The sequence below is a fragment of the Dama dama genome, chromosome 23, assembly GCF_033118175.1.
Source record: "Dama dama isolate Ldn47 chromosome 23, ASM3311817v1, whole genome shotgun sequence".
Taxonomy (NCBI): Eukaryota; Metazoa; Chordata; class Mammalia; order Artiodactyla; family Cervidae; genus Dama; species Dama dama.
The window spans coordinates 21,120,622-21,135,243 of NC_083703.1; the positions used below are offsets into that span (position 1 = coordinate 21,120,622).

Consider the following 14,622-nt stretch of genomic DNA (forward strand, 5'->3'; position numbering starts at 1 on the left):
GAACACACACACACACACACACACACACACACACACACACTAATCAAGGATGAGAATCAGGGCATTATAACTTACTGGCTATTCCAGCTGCGGGATATTAGGCATTTAAGACAGAGTCTGACCACTTTCAAAGACTGAGACTGCTCTAACACATAGCTAAGTTACAGCCGTGACCCTAAGAGGCTAGTTGCCAAATGTGTCCCTTGGTGTCCTTGCTTGGAGGAAAGACAAATGAAATTCCTGACCTCATCTCACTTCTGTGAGCCTTCCTGCAGCTTTTGGCACCCAGGTTCTGGCCCACAGAATCTCCTGTTTTGCCCACACCCTTGATTGGACTCATTAAGGTTTCTAGGGTCCCAGAGAGACCTTAACCACCGCCTTTCTGATCCTGCCCCATGCCCACTCTGAGCCCATCCCCACAATCTGTTTCTGAGCCTGGATTTCAATTCCAATTTGATGAGGGTGGGGAGTCTTGGCCCCTGGCCCAGCTTTGCCAGAACCTGGCCCACCGAATGGGAGGCAGCATTTCCTAGGAGGGCCTCCCACGTCCCGGTAGGCTTCCTGGTCCTCATTAAGAGCAAGCCACAGAGGCCTGCAGTTTCTTCCTCTCAAATGGTGTTCAGTTCTCCATCCTCCTTGATTTCATAAGGCTCGGACTGCTAACTGCCCCTGCTGGCAGACCGCACCGCCTTTACGTCTCTGCTCTTCCCATCTTTCTTCCTGGTTAATTAGCGCACCCACAATGAATATTGTGGTTGTCTTCTCCACAAACAGTGCCACTGAGCTCCACTTACCTGCAGACGTGCACGCAAACCCCGTGGGTTGGCACTCAAGTCTTCCTCCCTGCAACACCACTTTCCCACTCCTGCAGTCCTTCGGGAACAGACGGCCTGTGATCTCCCTTGACTCAGCCCTCCGCTCACCAACTGTGAACTTGGGCCCTTCACTTAACCTAGCTGAGCCTGCCTTTCTCAGCTCTGCGGAATAACACCTTCCTTACTCATTGTGAGGATTAACCACACAGCGCAGGCAATTTATAGCGTGCTCTAGGCACACGACAAGGGCCCCACGCACTTGTAAGAAGACTTTGTTAGCCGCCTGCAGTTCTCAGCACTTCTCAAAGGCTCTATACCTGCTCACTTCCCACTCACTCTTTAAGGCCATGTCAGAATCCACTGTGAGGAAGGCACACAGACTCTAATAACACAGTGGTGCTTGATCACATCTTCTTCTTATCATTTCCTAGTTTCTCGGGTTTGACCATCTTGTCTTTCCCAATAGATTATTGGGAAATAATCCAGTAATTATTGGGAATAAGCTGCAGGAGGGCAAACTAAAATCTCATCCTCTCGTCACTAACTTTTTGCTGCCTCTTAGCCTCATCTGCTCCCCTACTCGTGTCCGCTCTCGCCAGATATTCCTGAGGCCCAGGTGTGCCTACAGGGTTCATTAATATCTCCCTCTGCTGAGCACCCCTGTGCCTCATCCTCCTCTGTGAGTTCCCACGATGCCTCCACAAAGCATTTCCACAGACCTCGCTGCCGCTGCTGTGGGCACTATCACCCCCTCCTCCCCATCACGTCTGCCCTCCCTGGAGGTTGTCATGTCCACTGACCATCCTCTCATTGCACTGGGACCCCCAAGTCCTATTCCCTGTGCCCCAATATCTCAGGAGAGCTTTTAGGAAAACAGTCTTTATTTAGGGAAACATTTGTCATGGGATATGAATTTATGGGAAAGCGGCCAAGAAAAAAACAGTGACAGATGCAGAATTCCCTATTCCAACTGGTAAGTAAGGCTTTGTTACTGGATTAAGTCTGTGGAGCTGGTTGTCTCTTTCCTGAGGCTGGGTTTGCTTCCAGGAGCCCTCAATACCTCAAGCAAGTAGACTCCTAATGAGTCAGGTCCCCAGCCAGCTCTAATTTCCAGCACCAGCATGTGCTTTGGACAAGTGTCATAGTTCTTAGCAGCACCCTGCTGGATACACACAGAAAAATAAGCTGAAGGGAATTCCCTGGCAGTCCAGTGGTTAGGCTGGCTTCCATTGCAGGGGGCACGGGTTCAATCCCTGGTCTGGGAACTAGGATTCCACAAACCACAGGCATGCCCCTCCCCCACCAAAAAAAATCAACTAAAGGTCAGTGGACCAACTATTTTATTCTAGAATATAAATAAATAATTTGGGGCATTAAACTGAATCTGTACAGGCAATTTTGTTTTTTTTAATTCCTGTTTTGAATGTTTTAAATTATTTATCTCTTTTTTTTTTAATAAAAGTAAGCCTAAAGGAAAATAACATCTGTTATTTGAAACATGCGTGTAGGGCAATTTATAGCACATCTAGGTTCAAATAACCAGGTTGAGGAAGACTAAACTTTGCCAAAGCATCTGTTCAAAGGAAAACTGATTTTTTTTTTTTTTTCATTTTAGATGCTAACATCAGAAGACTTCCAAACCCCTGCAGTGCGGAGGCTGCATTAAAGAATCTTGCTAAGGATACTTCTGAAGTTTTAAAACGTCCACTGGCCTGAGAATTCCAGCTCTCCTTCGCTGTTTTGGTACGATCATTAGATGCCCCTCGTACAGGTAAGCCTCATCTCCAGTCTGGAGCTGTTAACTACCTCTAACCATCCCAGGAAGGCCAAGGCCAGCCTTACAGGCATCAGTGGATCCTCGGTGCTAGAGGCCTGTTACGCAGGACTCCTCCCCAATTCTGAAAGAGAAATAAGAGAAGGGGAGGGGTAGCTTGAAGAAAATAAAAAGTAAAAGAGAGAAAGCAAAGCGCTATGTTTTTCTGTGGCTGGTACCCTGGGTTTTAGTCTGCTAAACATGGTGGCTTGACCTGGTTACTTTAAGGCTTTCAAATCTGAATATAACATCCTACAAACACATACCCCAGACAGATGCATATACACATAGCTTCACAAAGACTCTTTCAGAACTGAAAATACTAAGACAGATCAAAAAGGAATTAATTTCACCGTTGTTGCCATTCTTTTGTTTGTTTGTTTTGTTTTTGATGTAAGTCAGGGGCAGGAGCACTATGGAATTTCCAGATGATACAATATACCCATTAGAAAATGGCATGCACAGAACATTAGAACCAGAAATTACCTTGGAAATCATCTAACTCAGTTTTCTCAATGTGCAGATGAAGAAACCAAGCTCTCAAGAAATAAAGTCATTTGTTCAGAGTCAGGGAAAAAGGCTCAAAGTTCAAGTTGGAATTAGGACCCCCCAAATCTCTAAAAATCTGCCTCACTTGACACTCCGAACTGCTGTAATCATTTGCTCAGTTTAGGGGCTGAAAACTGAAGCTGCCTTCCTGATCCTGGTGTTGAATTGGGGTATTTGTGAAGAACTCGGCTGCTCAGGTGTAAACACATTTTGTGGTTTCCACACCTCTTGTGTTTAATATGCTACACGATTACTGAAAGACTTTTTAAAAGACTTTGAAAGAAATTTAGTTGATACATTCCTTATTTCTAGTGTTCTGTACTTTCATTTTTAAATTCTCTTTCTTTCTCTACATCCCCTTGCCTTGGCCCCAGTTTCACTGAGGAGTCATTTCTGAAACTTTAAGTTTTAGTAACTTTAAGCCTTTAAGCCATTGTCAGAAAACACAGGAAAATCAGTTAGAAGGAACCCCATTAGCCATGCCTCCAAGTCCTGTTAAATTATGTGCTTGTTGCTGTTCACTGTTTAATTCCATAAGATCACCCTTCTATCACTCAACTTGGACAGAAACTTAGGGAGACAATAGACAATCTTGGCAAAAACTGAAGAGAAACTGTTGCTGGGGGGGTGGGGGTGGGAAATGGATGTAACTGATAAATTACAGGGCTGCCTATTCAGTCATGAGAATGAAAACATTTCTCTGGATCAATGTATGAAAAGGATATTTAATAGGATGGAGAAGTCATTTGAACACCTGTTTCCTTGGCAATTGAATGCACTGGTGCCAATCACTTAGCCTGGATCTACTCTCCGAGCAGAAAATGACCTCATCTCTTATTCTTTGAGGATTGAAGCAGCAGAACAGCATCTATTTTTAACAGGACTGGGAGCAATAAGCAGGGCATTGACAGCTAGGAAAGTTTGTCTTAGAAAGTCTGGCCTGAGGCAGGGGGAATCGGAGCCAGCAGAGGGAGAAGGAGAGAGGCTGTAAGCTTGTGTGGACACCAGCACATGAAATGAGAAGCACAGGACATAAAAACCGTGAATAAGAGGCAAACTCATCTCACCTTGAAAGTTTCTAAGCCTAGAGTCATAAATGCCTCTTCATCTCGCAACCCATTCTGGTCATGGAGAAGTTCCTTTTGAAGGGTAGCTGTCTGTGTTGAGTTTGTTAAGGTGGAAGTTCAAGCTCATTTATGAGGATAGAGGGATTCAAAGTACCCTCAGCAGGGCTCAGCTCTGAGCTTCACACGTACTGCATGGAAGGGCTCCCCTTATCAGGACCAAGCAATGAAATGTTAGTATAAGCGAGTTTCTTTGCACTTCTCCAAAAACTTTAGGTTTCCTCCATGCAACTGTGTCACGACTGCATTTTTATCAGAGACTCTCACTGGGCGTGGTTTTATCCTCTTCCATGTACCTGAACCTGGAGAAGGAAATGGCAGCCCACTCCAGTATTCTTGCCTGGAGAAGCTCATGGACAGAGGAGCCCAGTGGGCTACAGTCCATGGCATTGCAAGAGTTGGACATGACTTAGCAACTAAACCATGTGCCTGAACCAGCACTGTGGCTTCAAAGAACACAATATTATGATTATCTTGGTCTCTGAAATGTATTACCCATGCTTTCTTTTAGCTTTTCTCTTTCCCCAGGGATGAACAACGCATCTAGGATACATTTCTAAAAAGCTTACAACTTTTCTTAAAATAAAACTCAGTCTCTTTACTGTATCCCAAATTTCTGTTTGATTCTTGACATAGTCCATAAGAACCTCTTCAGTTAGATACCAGTATCCTGCAGGACTCCCAGGGGTACCTCTCACACAGGTTTCTTTGCCCACATTGGACAGTTCAGGGGGAGAGACCACAGACCTACTGTAAAATGGGGGGAAATATTTGGTGCCGGAAAAGACTCTTGAGAGTCCCTTGGACTGCAAGGAGATCAAACCAGTCAATCCTTAAGGAAATCAACCCTGAATATTCATTGGAGGGACTGTTGCTGAAGCTGAAGCTCCAGTACTTTGGCCACCTGATGCGAAGAGCCAACTCATTGGAAAAGACCCTGATGCTGGGAAAGATTGAGGGCAAAAGGAGAAGGTGGTAGCAGAGGATGAGATGGTTGGATGGCGTCATTGACTCAATGGACATGAATTTGAGCAAACTCTGGGAAATAGTGAAGGACAGAGGAGCCCGGGGCGCTGCAGTCCATGGGATCGCAAAGAGTCGGACACGACTTAGCGACTGAACAACAACACCTGCGTGTGATGCAGTGTTGTAAGTTATAATAAAATATGATACAGGAAGTTGTGGGAGCACGTGGAATGTGGCAATTAATTTGGCCTAGGGGAGGGAGACCAAAGAAGGGCCCAGAGAGAAGAGGTGTCTAGGCTGTCTCTTGTGGTGGAGGAGTGGGTGTTTCAGACAGGAAACAACATTTGCAAAGACCCAAAGGTGTGAAGATATGTGGCACTTTCAAAGAATAGCCAGCAGTCTGCTCTGGCGAGTGTGAAGTACATGGGGTAGGGAGGTGGGGGCTGGACAGGGAGAAGTAAGACGTGAACCTAGAAAGGAAGGCTAGTGCTCCCCTGTTAAGGGCTCCCTGCCAGGTGCCAAGGACTCTGAACTTCTTTTGGTGAAGAATAGAGAACCCCTTGAATTATCAGAGGGGTTTTTCTTCATGGATGTAGACATCACTTGATTCTTACCTATAGGGGTTTTACCTCTACAGGTCTGGTGACATGTTCTTTAAACCCTTTCATTTTCCCCTTAGGTGCCCAGGAAAACTACACTTCACAGCTCCCATACAATTAGCTAGAACCCCGTGACCATCCTGGCTGATGAAACGTGGGCAAATCCAATAGACATTACTCTTAGAAACCTCAAGTGGAGAACTCTGAGACTAAAAAGATGGCAGGCTCACTAGATGGAAGGATCATGGGTCCCAGAATCACCGCATGGAAGGTTATCTACCACATTCCCAATTGGCTTGTTTGAAATGTAAGCATTCTATGCCGTTAAGCTACTGAGCATCAAAGATCATTGATTAGTGGTTCTACTGATTCTACCGATTCAATGAGTGAGGATGTTCTCAGGGCAAAAGTAGCTACTTGCACAGATGGACCAGCCCAGTGTGTGGACAAGTACTAATGGCACCCACTTGCTTTTCTCCACAAGGACTTCCCCAGCATGGCCATTGCACCAGATTCTCTCTGAGTCTCACTCATTGACAGTATGTGTATGCAGCTTCCCTCATCCTTCCAGCCCTGGTTGTCCATCTCCACAAAGCCCAGCACAGAATCAGCTCCATAAAACCCAATCCCCTCTCCCCTCACTTCTGCCATCCCATACGTGTCATTCATGGTGTTGCTTGTGTTTTATGACTCTTGCCTCAAGGCCACAATTGACTTCATTTTAATTTGATTTCATCTGTTTATAGTTATTTCTTTAGGGAGTGTTTGGGAGCTGCACCCTCTAATAGTTCAGAGCTCCACACCTCTCAGGAGATAAGACTAAATACAATTTATAGAAAATTCTTTTACCAGACAAACCTGAGCCAGTTCTGAAGAAAAGGGAGTGGTAAAAGGATGAAGGGTCAAGGATGATGAGGAGGCCATATTTGGAATTCTAAGCCCTGCCTGTGACAGGCTTGTAACATGTGGCTTTAATCACTGTTGTCCTGCCCATGTTGTTTAACAAGGGCTGGATTCCCACTGAATCCAGACACTCAGGTTGAAGATGACAAATCTTTTAGGATTCGTCCTAAAAGATTTCCTCCTCTGTGTATAAGATTCATGAATTTAAACTCTTTTCATAATCTGATACCTTGAGTTTTTATATTCTTTGGTTCTGAGTGAATGTGTAGCAAAGCAATTCAGAGAGGAGGCTGAGGGCTTATTGAACACACTGTGTCTGGATTACCTTCATGTTTTCAATACCCCTGCATTGAGCTTTATGATCTCACAAGTTACAACTGGCATCAATTTAATGAATTATTTCTGGAGGAAATCCATAACACCATTTTACAAAGTTTTATTACTGCCATATTTGAGTCATCTCCTAAAATTGTTTTTATTAAAGCCTGCTGACAATTTAGACAAGATGGTACAGGTAGTTCACAAAAATGAGAGCTCCCAGAGGAGGCATCTGGAGAATGATTCAGCCTCCCGAAGCCAGACCCCCTTAGGATCACATCTTGGCTCTTCCACTCAGGAGCCCTGGGACCTTGCACAAGGCACTCAGCCTGTCTGTACCTCAGTGTCCTTCTCTATGGAGAGAGTTGCAACATTCCGACCTCATGAGGCATGGAGCTTGTATCATTGGCTCACAACTTCCATTTCCTTCCCTGTTCTTCCAGTTCTCCCTGTAGACCTCCTCATCCTGCTGACTGGAGCTTGGCCACTCAACTGGCCAAGATGGTCCAGAAGCAGAGGAGCCATCAGCCTCACCTGAGCAGAGGTTTTTAGAAGTGCTGGGTATTCCCATCAGCCCTTATGTTCTGCCCGCACTCTGAAACCATCAAGTCTCATGTGGTGGCTACTTCTTCAGTCTGGTTTTGGGATGAAAGGACACATGAAGCACAGCCAGGATGAGTCCAGCAGAGCTGCCAATGTTCAGAAATTCCAGAACTTTTAGGGTTGAAAATTGAAGCTCTCAGTTCTCACAGGCAAAAAAAAAAGTCTTAAATTAAGGCAAAGGTTGGGCATAGATCCAACACACCCATTGTTGAGTCTACTGATTAGACTTACGTGGCCCTAGTAATTTATTTCCATTGACAAAATGTCTCTGGGAAAAGAGAGTGAAGGTGCAGTCATCTGAATCTTAATGAGATCAAAGTACCTTAGGAGGCATTTCTTGAGAAGTTGTGGGTATGGCTGTTGACTTACATGGACCTTCCTGGGATCAAATTGACTAAAAATGAAAGCAGTTATGTAAAAAGAGTTATGCATGAAATATCATATGCTCATATCATATAGGAAGCTGTGTATTTGTGTATATGAGTATAAGCATTAACCATCTCTAGAAGGACAAAGAAATGGGTAAAAACATGTCACCAGAGAGGGAAACTGGGTCAGGAGAGGATGAAGGCAAGAAGAGTGACTATTCACCATGTACTCTTTTGAGTACTTCCCAACTGCTGCATGTGTGCACATTCTACCTAGCCAAAGCCATATAAATTAAGTAATTTACAACCTTTGATCTACCAAAAGTAGGTGGAGGTAGATGGCACATTGGGCTGGAACATGTGGGTTTTCTTTCGGGGTTTCCTGGATATGGTCTAGAGTTAGCAGGATAGTTGTACAAAAGTGTAAATTACTGAAAACTACAGAATTGTTTACTTTTAAATGGTTTAAACGGTGAATTTTATGTTTTCTCATTAAAAAACAGAACATCTTTCTTTTCATAGGAAAAAATTTATATTTTGTTTGTTTTTCCAACCTCACCATGCGGCTTTTAGGATTTTGGTTCCCTGACCAGGAATCAAGCCTGGGCCATGGTATTGAAAGCCCTAACCACTGGACCACCAGGGAACTCCCAATCATAGGAAAATATCTTAAACCGTATATGAATGAACATTATGTGGTTTTAACAAATGCACAAAAAATAAAATAATTTACAAAAGGCAAAGATGGTGTTACTGATAGGTTGATCATGTTGTGCAAGTGTCAGTTTCTAAAGGCTTGGGAAAGGGAGATGGTTTGACTCAGAATAATTCCCTACCTACACCACCTCTGAGTGCCTTGAGCGTCCAGCCTGCTCCTCTGTCCCATTGAGAGATCAGGTTTCATTTTTGCCTTGGAGCCATGATCCAGACCAGTGGCAGAGTGCCTGCTCCATGAGAGGGTAGAGAACATACCGCCTGCGTAGCACACCAATCAGACACCAGGATACCGAGTCTAACCAGAAGGAAGCCACAGTCAGAAGTGGCTGCCCAACCTGCAAGGCCATTGCTAAGTGATTCTTCAGTCTCCAGCTTTTCTCACTGAATATCCACTCCCACTAAGGGCGCCTTTTGCAGACTTCATTTGAAGTGAGAAAACATGTCTTGCTTTGCCTCTAATGTGTGGGTTTTTTCAGCTTTCTACTAACAGATTATGATCTCCAGACCTCGGTCTGAAGGCCAGTTTACCCAAGACCCTTCACACAGTAAGGTAGTCCACAATTTGCTATTTCAAGGTATAGGGGGGTGGGGGACAAAGAATCACAACTGCCTAGGGAGAAAAAAAAAAAAAGAGTTATAAGGGCAGCCTCCCCCTTGAGAGTTGAATTTGATCCTTTAAGGCCGGCAATTCAATCTTTTAAAAGGCACATCTCTGTTCTAATCAATCAAGCTTTCATTTCCAACAGCAATAACCTTCCCTAGGCACTCAAGAAATCAGAAACTAGAATCTTGGACATAGAAAGTCAATACAGAATTTTCTACTGAGTCGCCCTGGTCCTACAAACCTCCCCAGGATTTTGTCAGCAGGAAATCTGATGTTCCAATATATCATGGGATGCTAACACCATCTATCAGTTCAAATCTGTCACATTAGGTGGAAAAGATGTGGTTTGCATCCAGGGCTTAAGGAATAGAGGGTCTGATAAATCTGAGAAGAATCAAAGATAAGTAATGGTCTCCAGTGTATTTTCCAACCTCTCATCTTGGGTTTATTGTTTTGTGAAGACTATATCCGAGGTTGATTGACTAGATATTCTGGGCCTTAGGGGTTCTGATCCAAAGCACTTAGCTAGTGGCTTTGCAGATGCTCTTAGCCAATAAAAGGGTCAGACGTCATGGATGTGATCTCAGCCCTCTGTCATCTTCATTAAGCTTTGTGTGAAGTGATAGGAAGAGTCATACGATCTAGGTGACCCACACACAATGAAATTTAAGGTACAAGATATTTTTAAGCGATTTTTTTTCTCCAAGGTGCCACATTAGAAATTTGCTCAGGGAACATCCAAATTTCCATAAGACTGGAAAGATAACAGTGTGGGCAAACATATTCTAAGGGATGACTAGTCAATATTATATCATGTTATATTGTATCTTAACTGACTGATGTCTGGATAGTTAACGGATGTGAAGTCACATGGCAGGGCTTCAGGTTGAAGCCCCTCACCCCCACGCCCACCACAGCAGAAGGCATGTAAGAGTTGGAAGCCATTTGACTTTCTAAGCCTGCAAAATAGGGATCAGAATAGCTGGTTTGCCAGGAAGGCAAAGGAAATGAAGTTTGTAACTATGTTTTGCATTCTGTAAAAGTTACATCATTGCTATATGGGCAGTTTTCAGTAGTAATGGTTCTGAGATCTTCACAGGTATGCTGCCTCTCTACATTGTACGGCAAGTTCCCAGTCTAATATAATTCTTTTAGAAAAACACTTTATTGATGTATGATTGACATACAAAAATTTGTACATGTTTAATATGTATCCAATTTGATGAGTTTGGAGATAAATATTAACCCATGAAACTATCACCACTATGTACAACAGAAACATCCCCAATAGCACTGAAAGCTTCCTCCTGCCCTAATTATTTATTATTGTTTTGTGTGTGTAACCTAAGCTTTACCCTCTTAGCAAAATCTCAAGTATACAATACAGTATTGTCAACTATAGGCTCTGTGCTTTAAGTAGAAATCTAAGGACTTATTCATCTGTATAACTGAAACTTTCGAATCAAATTCATAGTTGAAAATTTCTTGCCACAAGTATCCCGAAAGTTTTTTACAGCTTAGTTGGAAACTAATCTTCTTTATATGTTAACAGTATCATCATAAAACAAAGGTAATAATATTGCATTCCATGACCCTTTTAGATAAGTTCTGATCATTTCATTAGACATGCAGTTATAAAAGTCACTTGTTATGATTTGCATATTTAGATTTTCTTGCCACCACTTTTTGTACAATGAATACATGAAATTATTCTGAGTCAGTAGAATTGCTTAAAAATCTTGTTAGCACTTATCTTCTAGACATTTAATAGGACAAACTTCAGCAACGCCATCTCTACATGTGGATATGATCTTTTTCCTTTGCTACCAAGTCCTCCTGCTGAGCCAACCACCGTCTCGGGACCTGACCCAGGACTGCGAGCTCCAACACATCAGTGGAGGTATTCCATGGGGCGAGGCACTGGAGATGCACACAGGATGGAAAATTAATCCATCCTGTGGCCAGAGTTGGAACTGCTTAGAAATCCTCCTAACTCCCTAACGACTCTGGTTAAGACAGCCTGGTAGTAGCCGTTCTTAAATGCTTGGTGTGAGCCTGGGTGCCCCAGAATAGCTTTCATCAGGTGGGATAGGGCAGGAGACGGTCACAGTTATTTAAATGTTCGAACAAGCAGATCAGTCACTCAACCAGAGGCGGTGCTGAAAAATGTAACTGCCAGAGAACCAGTTTGTGGTTTGCAAACAGGACAAATGGGTGTGGGCTGAAAATGTGGCATAACCACCCAGGAAGAACTGAAATTGCCAAGCAGGAGGCATAACTACACGCCCTGGTTATGACCTCTTGCCTGGCAGCTCCCTGCAACATAAGCCCATGTCCGTTATCTGTAAGAAAATGAAGATATCTATCTGAAAGTAAAGAAGGGTTTAAGGTGGGACTTCACCTATTAGAGCAGGTCTGAGGGCAGCAAGGCGCGCCAGCAAGGGGAGCCCTGGACACGGAGGAGACCCCAGGGCTCCTGCCCTAGCTCTGTCACTGACAAGAGCAAATCTTGCAAATGCTCTGGGCCTCAGCATCCTCATTCATGAAACGGGAATAACTGTACCAGCTGCATCTTCCTTGCAGTATTGTGTTGAGGCTCAAGAAAACCATCAACAAGTTTCTAAGAGCTCCTGGTGTTCCCAGAAGTGTAGATCCTGGGGGGGGGTGGGGGGGGGGTGGGCTGGAATGAGGATGAGCAAGAGTATCTGGAGTATTCACAACAGATTTTGGAGGAACTGGGACTCAAACCTGGGAAACAATAGTAAACCGTTGGACAGTATTTGCACAAGGACTCAGTTTCAGAATACAACCTCTAATTCCTCTAAGATTTCACAAGCAAGGAGGGTGTCCATGGAGAGGCACAGCTGAGGTGGATCCTAAATGGTGAAGACAGTCGGGCTGCACAAAAGGAGGGAAGGACAGGTGCTCCTTGAGAGGGGCTGTGTCAAGGCTTGGAGGGAATAGCAAGCAGTGTTATTCAAGGAGGCGTGAATCAACTGGCAAAAAGTTCAAGAGTAGGGAATGAAACAGTGTAGGTAGGATGAGACCAGATTAAAGTAGCAGTGAAACCAGATGGAAGAGGCATTTAGGAAGAAGGAGAAAGTTCCAGGAGAGTTTCAAGCAATAGTTCAAGGAAGATTAGTCTGGCAAGGCTGGTTGCAGCTAAGATGGAAAAGAATATGGAAAATTATCTATTAGCCATTAGTATCTATTAGTAGTGGTAATTATTATCTATTAGTAGTGGTAATAGAGGAAAATGGAGAGATAAGAAATAAAGGAAAAAACTGAAAAGTGTGGATGACTAGCTGGATGTACAGGATATCCTGGTCCACAATGGCAATAAAGACTGAGACCATTTTGTTTGCTCTGCCTTCTCAGATAGTGGTTTCAAGCCATTATTTCCAGAGTATTGTAAATACAATTGATACATTGATAAGGAAAATTTTTTCTCACTGCCCACAGCTTTCATCACATGGTTCTGTAAGTGGGGTTTTCTTGATTCTTTCCATCTCAGTTTAACATAAACTCCTGCTGCCCAGTTTTGCAATAAATGTTTATTGCTGTGTCCTTTTTATTGCTTTTTCACATTATAGGGGCACCAGAAGGAGACCAGAGGGAGAACAGGCCCAAGACAATATGAAGATATAATTGCTGAAAAGCTCCCTAACCTGGGAAAAGAAACAGTTATCAAAGTCCAGGAAGCACAGAGCCGCATACAGCCAAAACACATTGTAATCAAAATGATGAAAATTAAATATAAGCAAAAAATACTAAAAGTAGCAAGTGAAAAGCAACAAATAACATACAAGGGAACTCCCATAAGGCTATCTGTTGATTTTTCAGCAGAAACTGCAGACCAAAAGGGAATGGCAATGTAAAGTGATGAAAGGGAAAAAACCTACAACCAAGAATACTCATTTTTTTTAACCTGTGGAACTCGGAAGCTTGAAAGTAGACTTATGTGTAGAATTCATCATTCTTTATCTGAATCTGTACACTATTTGTATGAATTTTAGCCACCGGATCCTAGTGGCAAGACGCAATTCCAAACTAGTCCACTAGATGGAAGACAAAAACTACTTTCTCCCCACCCCATTCCAAATAAATGAAAGGGTGGGAAAACTAAGCACTGTGGGTTTACACGTTTGTCTTTAACCTCTTATAAGAAAACACAAACTTTTATAGCAACATCTATCTGCATTGCGCTGAAAAAGTGAGAGAAGGATTTTCAGACTACTGAGACCTGAGTACACAGTTGCCTTTTTTTCCCCCCTGCAGTTTTTGGTTTGACTTTGTTTGGTTTTGCCCAGGAAGGACACAGTGGAGCGAACAAATAATGAACGTGGTCTTGATAACAGTATGAAGAGAGACTCTATTGATTACAATACAGTACTTATTGATTGATTGGTTGATCTCTGCATGGGAGGGTTGGGGGAATTCGGTAGGAAGGTCACAGTGGGAATCTACAGATGGAAGCGGTGGTCACAAGAAATAACAATGAGATTGTTCCCTGAAGTCACAAAGCAAAATCATCCAAGGCTCTGTGCCACCGTCTCAGCAGTGCCCCGACGCCCCAGGGGTGAGAAACTCCAAGTTGCTTAAGGGAGACATTTAGCTTCCCTTCCTACGCCAGGATAGAACTGCACTTTATCAATTTAGCGGAAAGCAGCTGACGGTGGACTTCACAACCTAACTCTAATATGCAATTGCTTTGAAAAGTGACCCAGTGAAGATAACTGCCCTGCACGGTTCGACGAGGTCACGGCCGCAGGAGGGTAAGGACCCCAAGAACCGCCGCAGCAGCAGCGGGGGCGCTGGGACCCGGACCCGGACCCGGACCGGGATGCGCCCCGGGAAGCCAGCGGCTCCTGGCGGTAGCAAGGAACGGCTAAGCGCAGGTAACGAAGAGGTTAAGTGCTTTTCTCGTCGCAGCTCACCTTCCCCTGCGGAGGAGCTGCCAGGCCAACCGCAGGCTCCAGCTGCGCTCACGTGGCTTCTCCTTCCAGTTTTCCTCCGGGAAGCACGCGCAGATCTGTAGAGTATTATTACCATATATAGAGAGAAACTGCTAGGCGAAAAAACCCGGAGAAGCCTGAGTCAGTTGCCTTAAGTAGGAGTGACCGGCCGGGGGAGGGGGCGGTTAGGAGGAAACCTGCCCTTCTTCACACGGCATTACTAACGGTGTCAGGTCTGCTGATGACTCAGAAGACAGATCAGAAAAGGGAAGTGCTGCAAATGGGCAT

At 44.0% G+C, this 14,622-nt stretch overlaps 1 long non-coding RNA gene across 4 annotated transcripts in view; it reads right to left on the minus strand.

The window, feature by feature from the left end:
* The window catches only part of LOC133044640 (uncharacterized), a 112,215-nt gene extending 97,736 nt beyond the window's left edge, over nucleotides 1-14,479 (minus strand). For 3 of the 4 annotated variants that reach the window (XR_009690006.1, XR_009690008.1, XR_009690005.1), the window contains exon 1: nucleotides 795-1,000. This is a non-coding gene — a long non-coding RNA (uncharacterized LOC133044640). Of the gene's footprint in view, nucleotides 1-794; nucleotides 1,001-14,316 lie in introns of those variants that run through there. The other variant, XR_009690007.1, reaches the window with a different exon arrangement.
* Nucleotides 14,480-14,622: the final 143 nt, after the last annotated feature.